This window comes from Pseudorca crassidens, chromosome 11 (genome assembly GCF_039906515.1).
Source record: "Pseudorca crassidens isolate mPseCra1 chromosome 11, mPseCra1.hap1, whole genome shotgun sequence".
NCBI classification, from domain to species: domain Eukaryota; kingdom Metazoa; phylum Chordata; class Mammalia; order Artiodactyla; family Delphinidae; genus Pseudorca; species Pseudorca crassidens.
In genome coordinates, this window is record NC_090306.1 from 78,909,050 (window position 1) to 78,935,230 (window position 26,181).

The following is a 26,181-nucleotide window of genomic DNA, read 5'->3' on the forward strand; positions in this document are numbered from 1 at the left end:
CACACACACACACACACACACAATGTCAGTACTAATAATATAATAAATGAATTTAGTGAAGTCACAGGGTACCAAATCAACATACAGAAGTCTGTGGCATTTCCACACCAACAACAAACTATCACAAAGAGAAGTTAAGGGACTTCCCTGGCAGTCCAGTGGTTAAGACTCCACACTTCCACTGCAGGGGGCACGGGTTTGATCCCTCGTTGGAGAACTAAGATCCCCGCGTGCCATGGCACAGCCAAAAAAGAAAAAGAAAGAGAAATTAAGAAAACAATCCCATGTATGGCTGCATCAAAAAGAGTAAAATACCTAAGAATAAATTCAACCAAGGAGGTGAAAGACCTGTTACAGTTAAAACTGTAAGACACTGATGAATGAAGTTGAAGACACAACCAAATGGAAAGATATTCTGTGTTCATGGATTGGATGAATTAATATTGTTAAAATGTCCATACTACCCACAGCAATCTACAGATTTGGTGCAATCCCTATCAAAATTCCAACAGCATATTTCACAGAACTAGAACAAATAATTCTAAAATGTGTATGGAACCACAGAAAAATCCCAAATAGTCAAAATAATCTTGAGAAAGAAGAAAAAAGCTTGGAGGTATCACACTCCCTGATTTCAAACTATACTATAATGCTACAGTAATAAGACAGTATGGTACTGACACAAAAACAGACACACAGATCAATGAAACAGAACTGAGAGTCCAAAAATGTAAACCTACACATATATGACAATTAATTTATAACAAAAGAGCAAACAATATACCATAGAGAAAAGATAGTCTATTCAATAATGGGGCTGGGGAAAACGGACAGCCACATGCAAAAGAATGAAACAAGTAACTCAAAATGGATTAAAGACTTGAATGTAAGACCTGCAACCATGAAATTTCTAGAAGAAAACTTCACTGATATCAGTCTTTTTTTTTGTCATTTAAGCAGTGAGTTTTATTTTGTTTTTGTTTTTATGAATTATTTATTTTTAATTGAGTTTTTTTATAATTTTTGAGATATATTTGACATATAACATTATATTAGTTTCAGGTGTACAACATAATGATTCAGTATTTGTATATGTTGCAAAATGATCACCACAATAAGTCTGGTTAACATTTATTGATATCCGTCTTAGCAATGTTTCTATGGCTCTGACTCCAAAGACAAGTGAAAGAAAAGCAAAAATAAACAAATGGGATTATATCAAACTAAAAAGCTTCTGTACAGCAAAGGAAACCATCATCAAAACAAAAAGGCAATCTACTGTATGGGAGAAGACATTTGCAAATGTCATATATCGGATAAGGGGTTAACATCTGAAATCTACAAAAATCTCATACAACTCAACAACAAAAAAACCACCAAATCAAAAAATGAGCAGAGGACCTGAACAGACATTTTTCCAAAGAAGACACACAGACGGCCAACAGGCACATGAAAGGATGTTCACGATCACTAATTATTAGGGAAATGGAAATCAAAACCACAATGAGATATCACCTCACACTTGTCAGAAAAGACAAGAAATAAATGTTTGAGAGGGTGTGGAGAAAAAGGAACCCTGAACTAGTGGTGGGACTATAAATTGTGCAGGCACTATGAAAAACAGTATGGAGGTTACTCAAAAAATTAAGACTAGAACTGCCATATGACCCAGCTGTTTCACTTCTGCCTATTTATCTGCAAAACACAAAACCACTCATTCAAAAAGATACATGCACCCCTATACATTACAGCATTATTTACAACAGCCAAGATATGAAAAAAAACTAAGTGTCCATTAAGGATGAATGGATAAAGAAGAAATGGCATACACATACATACACACACACACACACACACACACACACACACACACACTGGACTACTCCTCAGCCATAAAAAAAGAATGAAATTCTGCCATTTGTGACCACATGGATGGACCTTGAAGGTATTATGCTAAATGAAATAAGTCAGACAGAGAAAAACAAATACCATATGATTTTGCTCATACACAGAATCTTAAAAAAAAAAACAAATGAACAAATAAAATAAAACTAAAACAAACTCATAGATACAGAGAACAGATTAGTGGTTACCAGAAGGAAAGGGAGTTGGGAAGTGGGCAAAATGGATAAAGGGGGTCAACTGTGTGGTGATGGGTAGCAACTAGACTTGTGGTGGTGATCACTTTGTAGTGTACACAGATGTCAAATCATAATGCTATACACCTGAAACATATAATTCTTAAAAATTTTAAGTGAAAAATTACAAGCAAACTATGTTTAAAACAAAGAACAGGTTAACTAAATTGTGACATACCCAACTCAACAAAACTGACAATTAAAAATGACAAGGGTGGGGGACTTCCCTGTCAGTCCAGTGGTTAAGACTCCACACTTCCACTGCAGGGGGCATAGGTTCAATCCCTGGTGAAGAAACTAGGGTCCCGCATACCACGCTGCACAGCCAAAAAATTTTTTTAATTTTTTAAATTGTTTTTAAAAGTGACAAGGGTGAAGATTGTGCAAAGAAATTATAACACATGTGATATAATGTTGAATTTGTAAGACAGGCAAAATACGAAGTTTGGATATATTATGATTTCAGTTATGCAAAGATATAAACACAGATTGAAAGGTCACAGAAGACTGATGTGTTTTACGTCAGGGCTATTTTTGTTATTACTACTTTTCCTCTATGTTGCTGAAAGGATAAGATTTGTGCTGATGATTTAGTTAACCACCTACCCATCTCCTCTCAAAAATTTTTATTAGTGTGGTCATATTTTTTTTTAATTTTCAGATTTTTTTAATTAAAAAATATTTGGGCTAGCAAAAGATCCAAATGATTAGAGTTATCAAACACCTATCATTAATGCTTAGTGGTGTCAGCCAAACAGATCAAAATTTGAAAACATGGGGGAAAAAGGTTATATGGTATTCAAAGTATTTATTTCAACCAAATAAGAATAGATGCCTGCAATATATTTGGCTACCTTAGGTTGTTGATAATATAAAAATACATTCCTACTACCAACAACTATAAGATCAACATAAAGCAGCATTAATCTCTCCAAAAACTACTTTCAAAAATCACATACAAGTTTTTGAAGAAAGAACAGCACTTAACTGGGGAAAAAAAAGTTACTATTCACTGTACGCAATACCTTGAAAGGTAGTATCACTATCAAAGAAGTTTTAACAACATGAAGTTTCTTTAAAATGCATTTTATCTATTTCAGACTAGTTTATTAAATACAACTTTAAAAATCTACTTGTAAGAATCATAACTACACTGCTGTAATCCAAAGCAACCAATAGCTATGTCTTCCAATTATGACTGAAAATCTAATAGCAAAGAAAAACAATCAAAACAAACATCTAGCAGCATATAAAAAACACCTATTTTATAGATGAATAACAAAAGTTTTTCTAATATCTGGTGATATACTGAGTCAGAGCTTCCAAACTCAACATATTCTCCCTACATATAACTCTCCCCCTACATATGACTTCACTACAGAGAAGGTCAAGCAGGAAGAGAGCAATAATTTCATTGAGAACATAACTCAGTTTTACAACCTAACTGCTACTAAAAATAAAGAACCTCATCTCTAAATCATACCTATCTTCAAAGCACTAAAACCAACTAAAAGGATAACTAGTCTTTGCACACAGAAGAGATGTAGTAAATGCTTAATAAGCAAATGCACAACCCATACCACTCTAGCTGAAACTCGAAAGGGAACAAGGCAAACCAGCAGAAGCTGAGTTAGTAACACATTAATTGCCAGAAAAAGGTGAGTTGACTAGAAATAAAATATTGCTTTTACGAAAATCTTTGAAAAAAATTGTTGTAAGATACTAAACACACCTTATACTTAGCAAAATTATTTCTGAAACTGGAAAGGATACAAGTATTAGAAATTAAATGACATACAACCTCAAAACCTTGGAGACTTACAAGACATCGACAAGGATTTCTTATAAAATGTAACTTTCAGCATTGATTTTGTCACTGTTTCACCCTCCTCCCACCATAAAGACCAATTAGGAAAATTTTCACAAATTCAAGAAGTTTGAAAAGCCATCTATTATATTCAGACCTTAAGAAGGGTGTTTTGGGGACTTCCCTGGTGGCACAGTGGTTAAGAATCCGCCTGCCAATGCAGGGGACATGGGTTTGAGCCCTGGTCTGGGAAGACTCCACATGCCCTGGAGCAACTAAGCCTGCATGCCACAACTACTGAGCCTGCACTCTGGAGCCCACAAGCCCCAACTACTGAGCCCACGTGCCACAAATACTGAAGCAGGCGCACCTAGAGCCCGCGCTCCGCAAAAAGAGAAGCCACAGCGATGAGAAGCCCACACACCACAATGAAAAGTAGGCTCCACTCGCTGCGACTAGAGAAAGCCCGCGCACAACAATGAAGACCCAATGCAGCCAAAAATAAAACAAATAAATCTATCAAAAAAAAAAAAAAAAAGAAGGGTGCTTTAAATACATTACCTGATCCTTGCACTATAAATGAATAATCAAAGATTTCTTAGGGCCCTCACTACCTCTTTCTTACTATTAAGAACTAAGAACTTTGCACATACAGATGAACTGAAAAGGTATATTTGCAAATGACAATTTTCTTATTTCATGGAAAGTATTCCAGGGCTTCCAGGGAATTTTCATGTTCAACCTCTTAGCTTACCATACACTGTTAGGTGATCTCACTTATTCCCTTAACTTTACTTATCCCCCAATGCAGACAAAAATAAAATTCTAAATCTAATCCAGATCTCTGCTGAACTTCAAATTCATATTTTCCTTTCCTGCTAAATATCACTACCAGAGTGCCATGAAAGCACACTACAGTCATTTTATTCAAAACCAAATTCATTATCTGTTCTCATAAACCTTTTATCCATCTGCATTCTCTACCTAAACTTACAGAAACATCACATACCCATCTTGTTTAAATCCAAAGCATTATCCTTAACTCCCCTCTTTCTCAACCTTCACATCCAATCACCAAGTTAATTGAATCACCTACATAAATTTTGAATCTATCCTTTCTTCATCTCCTTTGCCATTAACTCAGTTCAAGACGTCATCATCTCTCACCTGGACTATAAAAGAGAGACTAATTGATTTCCCAAAGCACCTCAAATGAATCATTTCCAAAATCAAACCACGTATCTCAACCCTTTACCACCCCAGGGAAAAAGTTTTCTTTTCCTCCTATGTTCTCTAGCTTAGTTAATAATAATCCTCATTTATTTAAAACCTCAGCTAAAGTCTAACTGAACTCGAATTGATATCTGTACACCAATGTTCATCGCAGCATTCACAATAGCTAAAGGGTGGAAACGACCCAAATGTCTACCAATAGATGTATGGATAAACAAAATGTGGTATATGCATACAGTAGAATATTATTCAGCCTTTCAAAGGAAGGAAATTCTAATACATGCTACAACATGGATGAACCCAGGAAGCATTAGTCTAAGTGAAATAAGCCAGACACAGAAGGACCAATATGTATGACTCCACTAATATGAGCACCTAGAATAATCAAATTCATAGAGACAGAAAGCAAAACAGTGGTTGCCAAAGGCTGGGATAGGGGGAATAAGGAGTTGTTTAATGGTACAGAATTTCAGTTTGGGAATGATAAAAACATTCTGGAAATAGATAGTTGTAATGGTTGCACAACAATATGAATGTACTTAATGCCACTAAACTTTATACTTTAAAATGATAAAAATGCTAAATTTCATGTTACAATTTTTAATTTTTTTTTAAATTTTAAACCCAACTGAATCTCAAGTTAATGCTACAGCCACACAAAGAATATAATTATTTCAAGTGTTTTAAGAACACAATGTTTTGACTTTATAGCCTTAGCGAGCTATAGTATAAGGACAAAAAGAATTGCTAAAAAAAATTAGTAAAACTGATTCAGTAAGCTTATTAACAGTAATATTAGTATTGTTATTTTAAAGCTATGTTATATATATTTTTAGGAAAAAATAATTATGTTAACGTTAAGAGCCAAGATGTTCAGTATAAAATTTCAAAATACAAACTCAAAGAAGGAAAAAATACTTTAATTTGAACTCATGTTGTTTTGCTTTTTAAATCTGTCCATATGTACGTGTGTGTGTGTGTGTGTGTGTGTATATATATATATATATATATCCTAGTTCTTACCTTAAATGCTTAAAAGCAATGACAACACAGAAGCAATGAGAACCCTAAGTGCCCAGACAGTGGTATTTAAATAGCATTCCCCATTAAAAGGAACCAGGACTCTTTGGAGAAATGGATGATTCCAGCCTGGAGGAGAAATTTTACTAGATGAACCTGGCACATGTTGTGCCAAAAAGCAAGGAAGTTATCAAACACTAACAGGGTCCTGTCAAAATGACAAAAGTCACCTTGAAGGCACTTCTACTAGGTAAAGCTGGGACAATTTGCATACCAAAAAACCACACTGACTTCAATTGACTGAAACCCACTAAATATATATAAACCCTTGAGTTCATGAAATATATTTAAAAATCCATGAGTGCTTCTTCCTCTTCCGGGGATGGTACCTAGAGGCATTCAGGATGGTCCAGTGTTTGAGACACCATCGTAGGCTATCCTACAAAACAGCCTCTAACAAAACCAGGCTGTCCCAAACCCCTGGTGTTTACCTTTATACCAAGAAGGTTGGCAAAGCACCAAAATCCACATGTGGCGTGTGCCCAGGCCAACTTTGAGGAGTTTGTGCTGTGAGACCTAAAGCTCTTACAAGGTTGTCTAAAACGAAAAAACTTATCAGCCAGGCCTATGGTGGTTCCATGTGTGTTTTAAATGTGTCCGTGACAGGAACAAGCACGCTTTCCTTACTGAGGAACATAAAATCGTTGTGAAAGTGTTGATAGCACAAGCACAGAGTCAGAAAGCTAAATAAAAAAATGAAGTTTTTCTGAGTAATTAAAAAATTAGAAGGCAAAAAAAAAAAATCCATGAGTTCTCTTTCCTCAAGGAAAGAGAAAGTCAAAAGACAAATAAGCAAGCCTCATTGATCACTACTAGAGTAGTGTATCGATTCTTATTCTGAAAATTCATAATTAAAGAAAAAGAATTAAGCATTTATCCTGACCATCCAGTATACTCTGAAATTCATGGCAACCAAATCGCCCTGGTTTAAACTGAAAAGTTCTTTACAGAAAAATGTCAGTTAATATATGTAGAAGAAATTAAAAATCTGGAAAATCAACAGTCTGCAACTGTTGATGGAATCAGTCTTTCTAACTTAAGTGACATCAATAAAACCTTTCCTTAGACAAGAAATCTTTCTCTACTTTAAACTGTTATATCTCTTATTTATACTTCTCTTGTAACACTTACCAATACAAGGAAGAAGAAAGTGGTGGTAGATTGTTACAGTAATGACTCTCAATGAATCACACCTATGTTTTAATGCCCTTGCAATTCTCCTGTGTAATCCTCTCCCACATGGGCTCTGGCAATGAGACTTGCCTTGGCTGATGGCAGAGTAGCAAATAACATACAAGTAGAGTGCACAATGGGATATGCTCCCTCATTGCTGGAAACTCTTCTGTCACCACACAAGCCCAGGCTAACCTTGGACACATGTGACCCAAGGAATATTATCAACAATATGAGAGAGGCTGTTAGACTATCACCCCAATCAAACCAACAGATAACTCCAGCTGTATTAGTAACTCCAAGAGAGACCAGCAGAAGAACCATTCAGATTAGCCTAGCCAAAACTGTTGATCTAGAGAATCTAGAGCAAATAAAATGATGGTGGTTTTAAGCCAAAGCCAAAGCCAAAGTTTGGGGATGGTTTATTATGCAGCAATAGACACAATTAGATACAGTAAATATAATGTCATATCTTCTCCACAAGAGAGAAAAGGAACCTTTCTGAGGATGGGAGCCTTATAAAGAATGAGGTATTCATCAAATTTCCTAGTAAGGACACAATAAAAATACCCCCTGAGTTTAACTAACACACAATACTTCTCATTACATTAAAAAGAATTAATGTAACTACTCCAAGATTTACATTATTCTATTTTCCATTGTTTCTTTTTTAACTTTCTAAGTTAAACAAGAGACTAGAAGACTAAACTGCCAATCTGGTTTTCAGAGTATTTGAGTAAAATCAAAAAACTGTTTTTGGGGGGTTTTTTGCGGTACGCGGGCCTCTCGCTGCTGTGGCCTCTCCCGTTGCGGAGCACAGGCTCCGGACGCACCGGCTCAGCGGCCATGGCTCACGGGCCCAGCTGCTCCGCGGCATGTGGGATCTTCCCGGACCGGGGCACGAACCCGTGTCCCCTGCATCGGCAGGCGGACTCTCAACCACTGTGCCACCAGGGAAGCCCACAAAAAATTTTTTTTCTTTGACAATACTCATTGGTGGAAAGAGTATTGCAAAACCAACACTCTCAAACATTGTTTATGGGAGTGTAACTAAATACAAAAAATATGCATACTCTCTCACTCACTGCTAGGAAATTACCCAGTGGACAAATTCATTAAAGGACCACCTATGTATGTATAGCAAGCATGCTCACTGCAGTGTTATTTATTAGCAAAACTGGAAACAAACTAAATGTCCTTCAATAGAGAAATGATTAAATTTTAATAATCCATATAATAAAATATAATGTAGTTATTAAAAATAAACAAATAATAAGAGGCAGTTCTGAAAGTGCTGATACTGAAAGCTCTCCAAACTATATTAAGTGAAAAAAATCAAATTCATATAGTATAATGTTAATGGATATATGCATTAAAACTTTGTGGAAAAATACACAAGAAACTATTAGCACTGATTACTGGGAAGGACCTTGTACTTTTCACTTTATATCTTCTATACTCCTAATCCTTAACTCCTGTCAGCCTCAAACTTCATATAAAATTTGTCTCTTAAGTCCTTTCCTGCTTGCTCTCAATCTTCAACCTTGAGAATGGTCACTAATACTCTTTGTTCTAATCTCCATTACAAATCTAACAACTTTAAACTTGTTTACAACTCATTTTTGGTAATTACTTTTTTTTTTTGTCCTCTGGGTTCCTTCTCATTTCTCCACCTTCTTCTTAAAACCGAATATATCCCAATCTATATCAAATCCTGATGTAGAAGACTTACTCAGACTGTTGCAGTACGACCTTGACCCACCATGTAACTCCACAGATGCTTTTGTATCCATCATAAAACCATGTACAATAGTAAGCTTCTTTACAAATATACCACATTTAACACTAATTCATTTACATCAGCTTTCAACTGAAAATAATTCCTATTTTTTTAAATGTGAGCAGTTCCGCCTAACCTAGAGCCATCTACAACTTTAATAAGCATCAAATAGTCACCCCTGTTGTTAAATTACTAATGGTGAATTGAGTGCAATTCCTATTCGTCTTTCTAAGGTGTCTCTAAGAGGCTATATTCCCCCGTTGCACCTGATTCCAGCCTACTCCAAAATTTCTCAAGTGCCAGCACACAATATACTTCCGCATCCTAAGTCTTCCCTGCCTAACCTAGTGACATAGACTACGATACATACAATACAGTATGCAAGAGAAGGGGGGTGAGAAGCATATACTTATCTAAATGCAATTGGCTCTTGTTTTCAGCAGGGCATGTCAAGCGTCCCCAAAACAAAAGTACATCTAAATCTAGGAATACTGATTCATAAAACAGTAGTTGGAGTCACACAGACCTGCATTCAGCTTCCAGTTTACCCACTTAGAAGCTTTGTAAAAGTACTTAACCTCTGTAAGCCCCAAATTCCCATTTGTAAAGTGGAACTAATGTCAGCCTCAAAGACCTGTTGGGAGGATTAAATGAAATAGTATGCATACAACGTTTAAATCGGTGCCTGGCATTTGTTAGATATACTATATGTAGTAGATACTTACATTATTACTAAGTGCACTCATAAAAAAAAGACCTAGAATCAAAATTTAAAAGCTGGAAAACATCTCAGAAATCATGTTCCAACTGTAACACTCCATAGATGAGGAAACGAAGCCCTAGAAAGTACAACTGGCTTACCTGACATCATGCTATCTAACGATAGAGTTGCAATTAAAACTTAGGTTTCCAAGTCCTAATTCAATATCCTCTCTACTGTCTCAAATATTTCTTGGCCATCTCTCTGATACCCATCAAGACACTTAATTTCTCTAATCTCAACTTCTTCAATGACAAACTACAGGGACATGACAAGATCATGGGTCTTTCTAGCTCCAAAATTCTCATTCCATGATTCATGTGGGCCTTAAACTGGCTAACTTAAAAGCATGCCCATAGAAACAAAGTCAAATATATTTCCAATTTTTATATATGCTTAGCTTTCTTATGCATACTTTCAAAACTCTAAAATTTAGTTAGTGGTTATTAATAGGTATATGAAAGCAGTGAAGTCAGAAAAAAAGGCAGCCTAGTCAATAAGAGACTGAGACAATCAAAACTAATTATAGATAAGTTACTAGCAACTAAATTGGGTTTATAGACATCATACAATTAACTCAATATTAAGTGAAAGAATAAAAGACTTTAATATCTAACACTTTTTAAATATCTAACATGTAATTAAAATTGATTCACATATTTTAAGCAAGTTTAGGCTATCAGGTGTCTTGATTCAATAAATATGGAGAGACAGACACAAAAATATATCAAAATAAGAATTCAGAACCTGGGGGAGAATGGATACATGTATATGAAAGGCTGACTCACTTTGCTGTGCACCTGAAACTATCACAACATTGTTAATCGGCTATACTCCAATATAAAATTAAAAGTTTTTTTAAAAAAATAAAGGTGCTTGCCCATCTCTCAGGACCGACTGACCTATGTTCAACTGCTGTTCCCATGCAACCCTTCTCTACTTTGGCCTTCAAAGTTCTCATCTGAATATTTGCTACTATCTCCAAGATCTGCACCTGCAGCGGCTCCACCTGGGCCCACACCCTAGGCTTCAAGGCTCAACACAGCCCTCCTACCTGTCTCAGAGTGTGTGTGTGGGGGGGGTGTGGAAACGACAACTACACCCCACCCCGAGGGAGGATGGCCCACACTCCTGCTCCCGTCCCTCACACGGCACTTTTCATTTTTTAAGTCTTAAAATCACTTGAGCTGGGAAAGGTGCTAATAATAAAATTTCCTAAACAGAGAATCTGTGGGCCATACTCAAAATCCCAAAATGTTCTTGAAGACCTACTATGTAAAAACTTCAGAATCTAACAAAAATCCTAATCTACTGGCTATGGATTCCTGTTAAAAAATATGTAGAATGTCAGTTTCAAAGAAGTGGAACACAATATTTATAAAATTAAAATCCATCCTGAATATTATCATCTTTTACGATGCAAAAATCCCTGAGAAAGACTATCCAAATAGCAGATGACTCGTAATTCAGGTTCCCAAGGAAACAGAGTCTGAGATTGATATCTGCAAGCAGGTTTACTGGGGAGTGCTCTCAAGAACACCTGTGTAGGCACAGAGGCAGCATGACTGGGCCAAGGGAGAAGCTGAACAGTACTGATCAATAACAGTTGCAAGAGCAGCCTCAGCTAAGCCTACTAAGAGTCCTGAAGCGAGAATGACCCTTCATGTTAGTCTCTAATCAAGGCAAGAGGATGATTCTTTTCATCCCCCACCATTAACCAGGAATGAAATGCAGGCGGCTTCCAGGAAGGGGACATAAACTTGGGTGAGGCAGCCATGATCCCAAGCAACTACGAGAATGTGTCTCTATCCTGAAGGGGAATCTATGGCCCACACCAAAGCATCCACTAAAATGAATGTACCTTACTTGCATTTGAGACACGCATAAAGGGCTATACACTGGGGAAAGGGAGTGGCAGAGGGAACTCAACAGAAAAGGAGACCTACTCTCTTCTGGAGCCTACTATGTAGCAGGTGCTGTGATAGTCATGTTACATGAGCTATGGGATTTTATCACTGAATCCTTGCTTCCTGAAGACAGTGTTTTTTCTCAGCAAAGAGGCTAGGAAACAGGGTAAAAGGTACCAGGATTTGTTATGTAACACTTAAAATGCTACTTTGGGGTTGCAAATGGTCTGCAGACTCAAAATCCTGGTACTTCCGTGATTTTCAACTAATACTTTTACCCTGAAAAGCACTTCAAAAATCACCTAGGTGGTGCCCTCATTGAACAGATAAGGAAAGTGAAGCCAGGAGAAGCTCATGATTTGCCTAAGATCACACTGATAGCAGAATTTAGAACGTGGACTCAAGTCTTTTGATTCCAAATTCAGTGATTTCTCTACTTGATGTGATGTCTTTACATTCAAAAACTTAACAAAATCAAAATAACCCAGAGACATGAATCTTATTGTAAAGCTCAGAATATCAACTTCTCCTAGATCATTTGTACTTTCAAAATCAGGCACATAAGAAACTTGAGTTTTACACTAGTTAAAGAAATGTCAATTGGTAGTGTGCTAAATGAAATATTATATCTTTCTATTAATAATAATAATAGCTAACTTACAACCTCTGTGACAGGCACAACATCAAGATCTTTATTCACATTATATCATTTAATCATCACAACAATCCTTTGGATAAAATTAAAGGAATTGTTCCCATTTAACCAAGGGGGAAAAATAAGGTTAAAGAAACTAAGTAAGTTGCTAGCTAAGATTACAAATGTAATAATGCACAGAGCTGGAGATTCCACCTGACTTAAACAAAATGCTCTCAAAGTTAAAACATCCACTATGCTACAAGCCCTATGCTTCTTCTCAATTTTCCTTTCCTGAACTTTTCAGACTTCCATGATGTACATGATTTATTTTTATAACCAGAAATATATTCTTTTATTATTTCTAAATATTCTATTTTAAAACTAAATCATTGCTTTGAATATTTGGAAGTTGCAAACAGATATAACAAGGTTTCATCACAAAAATTAATGTCTTATAGAACAAAATAAACCCATACTTCCTTATCAGAGGTCCAATTCAATACAATTACCTCTTAATCAATCCCCCACAACAGAGTGTGTTTTGGCATAGCACTACACAAAGTCAGGAATTCTTAAAACACTTTCCAAATATTATTTAGCTAATAAAGTCGCAATAAAGTATCACTGAGACGCTAGAAAAACATATTAGCATACTTATGTAAAACTTAACCATAGTCTAATATTAAACATTGAAACGAGGGAAAGGATGTGGTTTTTATTAAATTCCATCTGCTGCTATGACCCATGCAATACTTAAACAGATGTCTATGCAACTAAGTTATTCATGTTCAATATGTCAACCAATCACAGTGTAAGCAATGGCCATGGATCTATCCCAAAGTAAGTTATCCTACCGCAGCCCATATTGAGAACATAGTCCAAGACAGCCAGGGTATATGACCCCACGTCTACTGCCAATCGACCAAATGTGATCACCTGGACCCAAAAGCAGCCATTTACAAGCTAGCTAGCAACCAATAAAACGGTTCAGTGGCAAAACACACACACACGCAAACAAACCCCAGTGTGAACAATGAACTACTGCTGAGCTCCATGCTTAGGCCTTTAAACTGCAAACTATGAAGAGAAATGACTAGTCACACAGAGACTTCCCTGGTGGTCCAGTGGTTAAGACTCCACGCTCCCAATGCAGGGGCCCAGGTTCGATCCCTGGTCAGGGAACTAGATCCCACGTGCCTCAACAACGAGCCCAAATGCCACAACTAAAAAGGTCCCACATGCCACAACGAAGATCCCATGAGCCGCAACAAAGATCTTGCACGTGGCAACGAAGATCTCACGTGCTGCAACTAAGACCCAGTGCAGCCAAATAAATAAATAAATATTAAAAAAAAAAATTAGCCACACAAACTGGCACTAAACAGATACACATCAAAGTCATGAGGTAAATAAGAGTACAGGAGGCACTTAAGTAAATCAAAGTTATAACCCAGCCAAAGTTTCAAAACACCACTGACTCTTGAGAATGCAGAAGCTATGAAGGAAAAAACTAGAATAGAGGGTAAGAAAATTAGCTGGCACCAAATGAACCTAACCAGAACTATAATCACTATTTCAGAGCCACAGTAAAGCTTATTTCTAGAATGATCTGTAAAAGATGTGTTTCATGGTATCACAATTCCTAAAAGGAGGAATCCTATGAATCAAATGACCTCACTCCACTCTCAACCTCATCTGACTAAACCAGCAGCAGACACCTGACCCAGAGGAAGTTAACTCCATTACTGGCCAGCCAGAGACCTACGCATGACCCAACAAGAAAAGATGAGGAGGACATTTTTGATTCTTCTCGTTGGGGTTTGTAAATTGAGCCAGTTGGCTATGCAACATTTGGCCAGTTGGCTATGCAAAGGTAAGGTGAAAAGCAAGTAGAATCATGTGGTCAGATGGCCATCTGAGGTCTTGAGCATACTAAGCAAGGAGTAGCAAGGAGGATGGACACAGAGATGCAGAGGCAAAATGCCAGTGGTCCAGGAGATTGTGTGAGACAGAGGGGAGAACTGCCTCTGCCCCGACACCTTTCTAGGTCCTACTGTCTAGAGACCCAACTGTACAGCAATTCTTATTCTTAGATCACTTTGAAACCTTACAATAAATCCTTTCAATTTAGACTGATTTGGGGAAGTTTATAATCCTTGAAAATAAAAAGCACTCATTAGAATATTGTCCAAGGATGACAGATTACATTCATGCATTTAATATTTAATTACTGTTTCCTCTCCTCCATATATCTTGGAAGAATAGTCTGCACTCCCTGTTTCTACACCCTTACTTCCCAGCCAATCATTCCTCCCCATGACTCTCCTGAAACTGAACTAGGTATGACCTAACTGTTCCATTCAGTGGATACTTCTCAGTCCTTATTTGAATTGACGTCTCTCCAACATTCACACATGTCTAATACTTGCCTCCACTTGTCTCCTGAGTGCTGGACCTACATATTTCCACCTGCCTAGTGAACATCTCTGTTGGGATGTCCATACCTCTAGTTCACACTTGTCTTCCTCACCAAACCTGTTCTTCCTCCTCCTCTATTCTTTACCTTAGTTCCTTCCACCCAGACTACTCACAAGTCACTAAGTCCTATTAATTCTCCTTTCTTGAAAATCTGTTTTTTCTCTAGCCCCAAAGCCATTGTCTGATTCAAGCTTTCATCATCCCCTGGATTAACAACAAGAGATGCAGAAATTCTGATTCAATGGAGGGACTTGGGAATTTTTTTTTCTTTTTTTTTAAGGATTCCAAATGTTTCTAATGTGCAACAATTTTAGGAACTAAAACGTTATTACTTTCTAGCTGGTCTCTCCCTTTATGGAGCCATCCTCTCTACACAGCTACCAAGTCAACATGTATTACTGAAAATACACCAAGTATCAAACATTAATGTAGGTCCGACACACTAAGGAAGAAAAACAAAATCCCCACCCTAAGGGAGCTCAGTCTAGCAGTGGAGAAGTCAAGTATCACAAAAACAGTGGAATAAGTTTTGCAGAGATCTATATACTAAGTGTTTTAGTATACTGAGCTACTACACACTAAGTGTTTATTGAATGCTGATACTGTGGTGAGTCTTCATGAACATTATTTCATTTAATCCTTCTACAATACTGTAAAGTACATATTATGCTCAATTTACAGATAAAACAGCTGGGTCTCAAAGAGCTTGAAATTTTGCAAAAGATCTCACGCTCATGAATAGAGGAGGCCAGGGCTTAAATGATGGTCTAATTCCAAAAGCCCATTCTCTTAATTAGTATGGGGTGCTTTGGGAGAAAGAAAAAATAGCAAGCAACTAACTCCTAGTATCCCCTAAACTGAGCAGTGTGGACAAGTAATGGTAGGGCACTCACAGCAGAATAAAGAGCTTCTATGGAGATGTGAAGGGATGAGAGATCAGGGGAAGTTGTGGGAAACACAGTTAGTGAGGATGGCAAGGTCAGTGAATGTACAGAGGTACGTGGAGATGAGCCTGAAATGGAATCTTTTTTCCCAAGGAACCAGAGCAGTATCGGCCTTGCATGCCAAGGTAAAGAGTCTGGACATCTCCTATGGGCGCTGAGTTGTCACCAACAGATTTTAGACAGAAGACTGATTCACCTGATACACTCTTTATAAGGATTATAAGGGGAAAATATTTTTGGAGGGTTTTCCTTATTACAAATTTGATTATTTAAAAACCTTCCGTGGCTCCATATTGTTTACTGTATAAAGTCCAAAATCCTTTCCAGTCTCATCTCATAACTATCCCCATCCACATGCGAAAATATTCACAATTCCCCTATGCTGTGCTAGGCTGCTTCAGGTTTTTGCATTTGCCTGGTCGCTGTCTGTAAAAATGCCTTCTCTCCCTTGTTCCTCCTTGCCTGAGTCTGTTCAGCTTCTGTAAGGCCTTTAACAATCTCCATTCCGTCTCTCTCCCTCCTCCTTTCACCACAGAATTAGTTACTTTTTCTTTTGCGCTCACATTCTTCCTCTGTATATCTATTGACACATCACACTGCTTTGTAATTATTTAAGTATCTGTCTCCCCCATTAAATCTCTGCCAGCCCAGCACAGTAATGAGCACAGAATGTTCAACAGTATGACAAATGACTTTCTACACACACACACACACACACACACACACACACACACACACACACGAAGTTAAAAAAAAAAAGATAACAAGGGAGTGATAAGAAAAGCATTCCTTGAAGAAATCTGAAGTATGTAATAACAAAAAACCAACATTAGCAGCAAATAACATTTATAGAGTTTACTGTGTGTCAGATACAGCTGTAAAACCTTCACATGTATTAATTCATTTAATCCTCACAACAACTCTATGAGAAAGGTACTATTATTATGACTATTTTAATGAGCCACAGAGAAGTCAAGTTACTTGCTCAAAGCTACCCAGCTAGTAAATAGGGTGCAGATGCCACCCCAGGCAGTCTGGCTCCAGAGTTCAGGTTCTTTTTTGTTCGTTGTTTTTTTCAGAGTTCAGGTTTTTTACCAATAATTATACTGGGTTGGCCAAACGGTTCATTCGGTTTTTTCCATAAGATGGCTCTAGTGGCACTCAGTCATCTTTAACTTCATTCAGAACAATTTTGTTAGACTGTATGTGACAGCCGTCATATCAGCATGCATTTAAAAAAAACTTATCAAAATCAGTGAATTTGGGCTTCCCTGGTGGCACAGTGGTTGAGAGTCTGCCTGCCGATGCAGGGGACACGAGTTCGTGCCCCAGTCCGGGAGGATCCCACGTGCCGTGGAGCCTGCGCGTCCGGAGCCTGTGCTCCACAACGGGAGAGGCCACAATAGTGAGAGGCCCGAGTAACGCAAAAAAAAACCAAAAAAAAAACAAAATCAGTGAATTTTTGTGTAGCCACTTTAATGTTGAAGATGGAAGGAAAAAAAGCAACATTTCGGCATATTATGCTTTATTATTTCAAGAAAGGTAAAAATGCAACCGAAATGCAAAAAGAAAGATTTGTGCAGTGTATGGAGAAGGTACTGTGACTGACTGAACATGTCAAAAGTGGTTTGCAAAGTTTTGTGCTGGAGATTTCTCACTGGACGATGCTCAGGGTCAGGTACACCAGTTGAAGCGATTTGATAGCAATCAAATAGAGAAATTAACTGAGAACAATCAACATTATACCATGCGGGAGATAGCCGACATACTCAAAAGACATACTCAAAATATCCAAACCAAGCGTTGAATATCATTTGCACCAGCTTGGTTATGTTAATCGCTTTGATGTTTGGGTTCACATAAGTTAAGGGGAAAAAACCTTCTTGACAGTATTTCCACAAGCCATTCTCTACTTAAATGTAATGAAAATGTTCCGTTTTTTAAAACAAATTGTGATGGGCGATGAAAAGTGGATACCGTACAATAATGTGCAACGGAAGAGATCGTGGGGAAGAGAAATGCAACACCACCAACCACACCAAAGGCCAGTCTTCATCCAAAGAAGGTGATGTTGTGTATATGGTGGGATTGGAAGGGAGTCCTCTATTATGAGTTCCTTCCAGAAAACCAAACAATTAATTCCAACATGTACTGCTCCTAATTAGACCAACTGAAAGCAGCACTCGACAAAAAGCGTCCAGAATTAGTCAACAGAAAACGCATAATATTCCATCAGGATAACGCAAGACCACGTTTCTTTGATGACCAGGCAAACACTGTTACAGCTTGGCTGGGAAGTTCTGATTCATCCACCGTGTTCACCAGACATTGCACCTTTGGATTTCCATTTCGGTCTTTACAAAATTCTCTTAATGGAAAAAATTTCAATTCCGTGGAAGACTGTAAAAGATACCTGGAACAGTTCTTTGCTCAAAAAGATAAAAAGTTTTGGGAAGATGGAATTATGAAGTTGCCTGAAAAATGGCAGGAAGTAGTGGAACAAAAGGGTGAATATGTTATTCAATAAAGTTCTTGGTGAAAATGAAAAACGTGTCTTTTATTTTTACTTAAAAACCGAAGGCACTTTTTGGCCAACTCAATACTATGTCTTTAGCTCAAGCAAAAGACACCAGTATAAGGATACAGTTCTAGCCTTGGTTCTTTTATATCTTAATCTCTTTTTTATTCTTAACACACTAAAAATAAATCTACACAGTAAGAAAAAATTCCACTTCTTAAAATTCGCTTCAATAAATGAGTAATAATTTCATCAAACTTAAATGTGTAAATAATCTGGGACGCCTTCCCTAACATCTTAGTTTAGATCAGGGCCCTCTTGCTGTACGCTCTTGGGGCTCCCTGTGCCTTCCTTCCTAACATTCACCCAAGGATGTGACCATATACTTATGTGATCCTTTCAACAGTTGCTCTGTCCTCCCCTGGATACTCAGCTCCACAGGGGTTCATGTCTATTTTACTCATCAATGCAGCTTCAGCATATAGTAGACCCATAATAGATGTTTGAGAAGTAGATATGTCCAAAAGGTCTTCCCTATTCATCACTTTTTTCTGCTCATGTTGCCATCATCATAATGCAAATCATAATTACTTAGTGCCAAAAATATTAAAATAAATCTCATCTGATCTCTGCCTTTATTCTCCTATGGTTTTATACATCTCATGCAACACTGACAAATTAATCTTCCTAAAACATTCCTTTACTCGTTCAAAAAATATTAACTCCTATGTGCCTAAAGGAAACCAGAACGTCACACCAAAATATGTCACTTTGTCCCTCTTTGTTTCCTGGTGCACGAGGAGAGGGGATTAAGAACGCTGCTTGAGAGAGCTCCAGGGACGGGCGCGAGCCGCGGCTAAAAGTGCGGAGCCCAGAGACAGACATGAGACGCTAGGGCCGCTGCTGCCGCCACCGGGAGGCCTGTGTGCGAACACAGGTCACTAGCCACACGCCCTTCCGGGGAGCCTGTGCAGCCCGCCACTGCCAGGGTCCCGGGATCCAGGGACAACTCCCCCGGGAGAACGCACAGGCGCGCCTCAGGCTGCAACTTCTCGCCGGCCTCTGCCGCCGCAGGCCCGCCCCACACTCCGTGCCCCTCCCTACCCCCCGGGCCTGAGTGACCCAGAGCCTCCGAATCAGCGGCTCCTTTAACCCCGTCCGGCTCCTTTAACCCCGTCCGTCTGAGCAAAGAACAGACGCCCTCCGGCGACCTACACGCACAGGCAGGGCTAAATCCAAAGCTGAGCCCCTGGGAGCTGTGAGAACAAAGAAGAGAAAGGGAAATCTCTCCCAGCAGCATCAGAAGCAGCGGATTAAAGCTCCACAATCAACTTGATGTACCCTGCATCTGTGGAATACCTGAATAGACAACCAATCATCCCAAATTAAGGAGCCCTGTGGATGAAAGGCTCTTGGTGCTGCAGCCAGGAGTCAGTGCTGTGCCTCTGAGGTGGGAGAGCCAACTTCAGGACACTGATCCACAAGAGACCTCCCAGCTGCACATAATATCAAACAGCAAAAATTTCCGAGAGATCTCCATCTCAACGCCAGCACCCAGCTTCACTCAACGACCAGCAAGCTACAGTGCTGGACATCCTATGCCAAACAACTAGCAAGACAGGAACACAACCCCACCCATTAGCAGAGAGGCGGCCCAAAATCATAATAAGTCTACAGACACCCCAAAACACACCACCAGACGTGGACCTGCCCACCAGAAAGACAAGATCTAGCCTCATCCACCAGAACACAGGCACTAGTACCCTCCACCAGGAAGCCTACACAACCCACTGAACCAACCTTAGCCACTGGGGACAGACACAAAAAACAACAGGAACTACGAACCTTCAGCCTGCAAAAAAGGAGACCCCAAACACAGTAAGATAAGCAAAATGAAAAGACAGAAAAACACACCGCAGATGAAGGAGCAAGATAAAAACCCATCAGACCTAACAAATGAAGAGGAAATAGGCAGTCTACCTGAAAAAGAATTCAAAATAATGATAGTAAGGTTGATCCGAAATCTTGGAGATAGAATGGACAATAGAATGGACAAAATGCAAGAATCAGTTAACAAGGACCTAGAAGAACTAAAGATGAAACAAGCAACGATGAACAACACAATAAATGAAATTAAAAGTACTCTAGATGGGATCAATAGCAGAATAACTGAGGCAGAAGAACGGATAAGTGACCTGGAAGATAAAATAGTGGAAATAACTACTGCAGAGCAGAATAAAGAAAAAAGAATGAAAAGAACTGAGGACAGTCTCAGAGACCTCTGGGACAACATTAAACGTACCAACATTCGAATTATAGGGGTTCCAGAAGAAGAAGAGAAAAAGAAAGGGACTGAGAAAATATTTGAAGAGATTATAGTTGAAAACTTCCCTAATATGGGAAAGGAAATAGTTAATCAAGTCCAGGAAGCACAGAGAGTCCCATACAGGATAAATCCAAGGAGAAATACGCCAAGACACATATTAATCAAACTGTCAAAAATTAAATACAAAGAAAACATATTAAAAGCAGCAAGGGAAAAACAACAAATAACACACAAGGGAATCCCCATAAGGTTAACAGCTGATCTTTCAGCAGAAACTCTGCAAGCCAGAAGGGAGTGGCAGGACATATTGAAAGTGTTGAAGGAGAAAAACCTGCAACCAAGATTACTCTACCCAGCAAGGATCTCATTCAGATTTGATGGAGAAATTAAAACCTTTAGAGACAAGCAAAAGCTGAGAGAGTTCAGCACCACCAAACCACCTTTACAACAAATGCTAAAGGAACTTCTCTAGGCAAGAAACACAAAAGAAGGAAAAGACCTACAATAACAAACCCAAAACAATTAAGAAAATGGGAATGGGAACACACATATCGATAATTACCTTAAATGTAAATGGACTAAATGCTCCCACCAAAAGACACAGATTGGCTGAATGGATACAAAAACAAGACCCATATATTTGCTGTCTACAAGAGACCCGTATGCTAACACATATATATGGAATTTAAGAAAAAAAAAATGTCATGAAAAACCTAGGGGTGAAACAGGAATAAAGACACAGACTTACTAGAGAATGGACTTGAGGCTATGGGGAGGGGGAAGGGTAAACGGTGACAAAGCAATAAAGAGGCATGGACATGTATACACTACCAAACGTAAGGTAGATAGCTAGTGGGAAGCAGCCGCATAGCACAGGGAGATCAGCTCGGTGCTGTGTGACCGCCTGGAGGGGTGGGATAGGGAGGGTGGGAGGGAGGGTGACGCAAGCGGGAAGAGATATGGGAACATATGTATATATATAACTGATTCATTTTGTTGTGAAGCTGAAACTAACATACCATTGTAAAGCAATTATGCTCCAATAAAGATGTTTAAAAAAATAAAAAAATAAAAAAATAATGTCACTTTGGCATATTGATTATTTTTAATTAAAGGCATTTAAGAAACAGCAGGTACAAGAAGAACATTCTGGGGACTTCCCTGGTGATGCAGTGGTTACGAATCTGCCTGCCAATGCAGGGGACTCGGGTTCGAGCCCTGGTCTGGGAAGATCCCACATGCCGCAGAGCAACTAAGCCTGCGAGCCACAACTACTGAGCCTGCGTGCCAGAACTACTAAAGCCCGAGCACCTAGAGTCCCTGCTCCACAACAAGCCAACGCAATGAGAAGTCCGCGCACCGCAACGAAGAAGAGTAGCCCCCACTGGCTGCAACTACAGAAAGCCCGCAGGCAGCAACGAAGACCCAACACAGCCAAAAAAAAAAAAAAGGACATCTGACCCTTCTTTTACTTTCTGAAAGCAGGAGATAAAACTCCCGTGTGAAAGGGACCCTCACTATACCAGGAGTAAAGAAGACGTCCTCATCACTACAGTCAGAGAATTTAGGGCTGAGAAATCTGTACAAACAAATCTTGTTAAACTAACCCTTATCTTCCGCGTTACTTCTTCATCATTTACTACCTCAGCCCAAACCCCTTTGTCTTGTCAATTCTTCACAAATCTTGTTTCTCTGTCTAAAAGTTGTAAACACTTCCTGCTCTGGTCCCTTCACGTCTTCATTCTCTTGTGAAGGCTCCCATGTACATGTAAAAATTTAATAAAATTTGTATGCTTCTCTGCTGTTAATCTGTCCTAGACAGTCTAATTCTTAGGCCCAGCCAGAGACCCAAAGAGGGTAGAGGAGAATTTTCCTCCCCTACATACCAAATATATTTCACTGCTTAATAAAATCCTATTAATTTCCTAACGCCTATAGAATAAAATTCAAAATGTCAGATTTGTCTATTGAAAGAAATAAATAAGAAGGAAAACTACCCCAGACCTTGGTCTCTAATACCATTCCCCCCTAAAAGAAACAGGGCTCCTCAGAGAAATGGCTAGTTTCAGCGCTGGGAAAGGGTAGGTAAAGGATAATGTTGGAATACCTTACTACGCCAGAAAGTAAGGAAGAGTTCAAAAAAATGATAGGGGCATGACAAAAGGACACTGGAGCCACCTGAAGGGACTCCCACTGTTCAAATCTGGGACAATTTGAACACCAAAATAATTAAGTACAGTGATGAGTTATAGGTCATTTTTATAAAAATGAACTTACGAGTCCATACCAACAGGAAAGGAAGGAAGGTAGGTAAGGGTGGGGGGCAGCGGGGGGGAGGGGGGAGGGAGAGATGTGAGGCAAGGGAGGGAGGGGAAATCCAAGAACCAATTGGTAAAGGTGCAGGAGTTCTAGAGTAGGAAAATCATCATCTTGCAGTCATTATGGTGAAGACTAGATTAAGCAAGAATCAACAATGGTAAATATAGGAGAAATTCTTGATAAAGAACAGGATATTTGCATAGTCTTATAAGTATCTGCCTATTTATTGCAAAGGAAGAAAAAATAATCATTATGATAAGGTCAAAAAATTGGGCTACACCTTGAACTTTGACAAGGTAATCAAAATTAACATCACCTATGAAGGACAAAAAGGCATGGGCCTCCAGATGTAATGACCAGAGATGGACACAACAAATTCTAGGCCACATTTCAGCCAAGAATGCACAATCTCAATCTACTCACAATGAAACGTCAAACAACACAACATGAGGAACATTGTAAGGAAAAAAAAAAGCAGGAGGCGATCTGTATTCTTCAAAAATGTCATAAATTACAAAGAAATGCTATGGAAATGTTCCATATTAAAAGAAGCTAAAGCAACATGTCAACTACATATAATACCTAACCCTAACTGACCCTATACTGGTGAGGGGTAAATGCTACAAAGGACATTACCAGGTCAACTGAAAAAAAATGGAATTATGAATAGTAAATGGAATCAATGTAAATTTATGAAGTTGACAACTATACTGTAGTTATGTAAAAGAATATCCCTATTCTTCATTGAAGCATTCACAGGTGAAGAACTATAACTGATCCTCAAGTGATTCAGGAAAAATAAAGAAAAAGTACACACATACAGAGAGAGAAAAGAAAAAGGATAGGAGAACAAAGTGTTTAAATGATAAAGCAAATAGGATAAAATGTTAATAAGTAAATTTAGATAAAGAGTATACAGCTGTTTCTTGTATTATTTTATTCTTGTAACTTTTTGTAAGCTTGAAATTGGTTCCAAAAAAATTAAAAATTATATATGTATTCAACTAGCCCTGCAATACAGTAGCCACCAACTATATGAGGCTGTTGAACAGTTAAAATATGGCCTGTCCAAAGTCAGATGTGCTGGGACTTCCCTGATGGTCCAGGGGTTAAGAATCCGTCTTGTAATGCAGGGGACGCTGGTTAGATCCCTGGTCAGGGAATTGGGATCCCACATACCGCGGGGCAACTAAGCCCGCGCACCACGACTAATAAGCCTGCGCGCCACAACTAGAGAGAAGCACACACACTGCAACAAAGAGCCCACGCACAGCAACGAAAGATCCCATGTGCCGCAACTAACACCCGATGCAGCCAATAAATAAATAAATAAATAATTTTTTTTAAAATAACAAAGTCAGATGTGCTGTTAGTGCAAAATATACACCAGATTTCAAAAACTTACTATAAAAAAAAAACTCATCAATAATATTTAAGATATCTCAATAATTTTTCTATTGACTATATGTTCAAATATTTTAGATAGATTGGGTCAAAGGAAATATATTTTAAAAAGTAATTTCAAAAAAAAAAGTTATTTCACCTCTTTTCACTTTTTTAAAATGTGGCTACTAGAAGCTTTAAATTACATATGTGATTCCTATTTGCATTGGACTAGAGCTAGATGATCAAGAATCTCCACAATGAGGTGTCACACTATCTATAAGTTTCTCTCTCAATTTCTTTCTGCTCTAAACAGAGCTCTCTCTCTAAGTCACTTGGTTTTAAGCTACTCAAGGGTAAGGATCAGTTTTACTCACTGTTGTACCTCCAGTATCTAGCACATATCCAGTGTTATAAACATTTGTTTATTGAAAGGCAATATGCAAGCAAAGGCAAGAGGGAGGGCAGGAAGAATGAAATCATTCCCACCTCTGAGTCTTTGTTTATACTGTAACTCCTTCCAAGAATAAAAGCAACTCTCTTCCTCTCCTAATCACCTTTTCAAAACCCCATCTCTTGCCCATTTTCTCCAAGGAGACACTTCACTCTAACAGGTTCATTCTGTCTGACTGGTCCTCCTCTGTATTACTACAGCCTTCACTGTCTATATAATTTACTTTGGCACTTAATCATATAAGTTGCCTGAGAGAGAGGTCAGATCTCGTATTTTTCCCGTATCTTCCACAATGACTGGCATAGTGCTAACCATATGAGTTGAGTGGTGGAGGAAAGGGCAACAAGGTGCTAAAAAAAGGAAATGGATTGAGTTGGGAAAACTTGGCTCTAGTCTCAGCTTTGACATCTAACTGTGTTGCCTTAGATAAATCACTCAATCTCTCACTTCCTACTTCCTCATTTTTAAAATCAGAGAGACTCGTTACCCATAAAAGAAGCCTTCTATTTCCACAATTCTAGAATTAAACCCATTTTTTTCTTTAGCAATCTTATTGATATATACCAATAAAAGGAAATCTAATACACTTAAGGATCTTAGAAATAGCAAAGAAGTTTATAAACTGCCTAAAGTACTAAATGCTGATGTCTTTCTAGCCATGAAGCACTTTAAATCCCCATTTCTCTTCAAAGTCTATTAAGTAAAATAATCAATACATACATATTGGAGCTACCCCAATTTTTTTTTTTTCAGATTCTTATAAGCCTCAAAGAAACACCTTTTAGTTGCTAATGGAAAAAAGAAAAAGAACCAGAAACTAAATTTTCTATAAAGTACCCTAGGACCTTATCGGTGATGTTCAAAGATGCTGAGTTACAATTGATTATAAGCACATTGTCTGTTTCTTCTTTCAAAAATGCTACTTACAGGACATTATTCAGGGACTTCCCTGGTGGCACAGTGGTTAAGAATCCGACTGCCAATGCAGGGGACAGAGGTTCAAGCCCTGGTCCAGGAAGACCCCACATGCCGCGGAGCAACTAAGCCCGTACGCCACAACTACTGAAGCCCAAGCACCTAGAGCCCGTGCTCCGCAACAAAGAGAAGCCACCGCAATGAGAAGCCCCCGCACCACAACGAAGAGTAGCCCCCGCTCGCAGCGACTAGAGAGAAAGCCCATGCGCAGCGATGAAGACCCAACACAGCCAAAAATAGATAAATAAATTTATTTTAAAAATATAAAA

The 26,181-nt window shown here is 38.5% G+C and overlaps 1 protein-coding gene, 1 non-coding gene and 1 pseudogene across 3 annotated transcripts in view; 2 read left to right on the forward strand and 1 right to left on the reverse strand.

Annotated features, from left to right (window-relative positions):
* The window catches only part of EEA1 (early endosome antigen 1), a 133,970-nt gene that overhangs the window by 104,716 nt on the left and 3,073 nt on the right, over window positions 1-26,181 (reverse strand). The gene's annotated exons all lie outside the window — the stretch shown is intronic.
* LOC137202986 (large ribosomal subunit protein eL34-like) lies at window positions 6,576-6,974 on the forward strand (annotated as a pseudogene).
* Window positions 13,626-13,697, forward strand: TRNAW-CCA (transfer RNA tryptophan (anticodon CCA)). The gene has a single exon. It is a non-coding gene; the product is annotated as a tRNA-Trp (tRNA).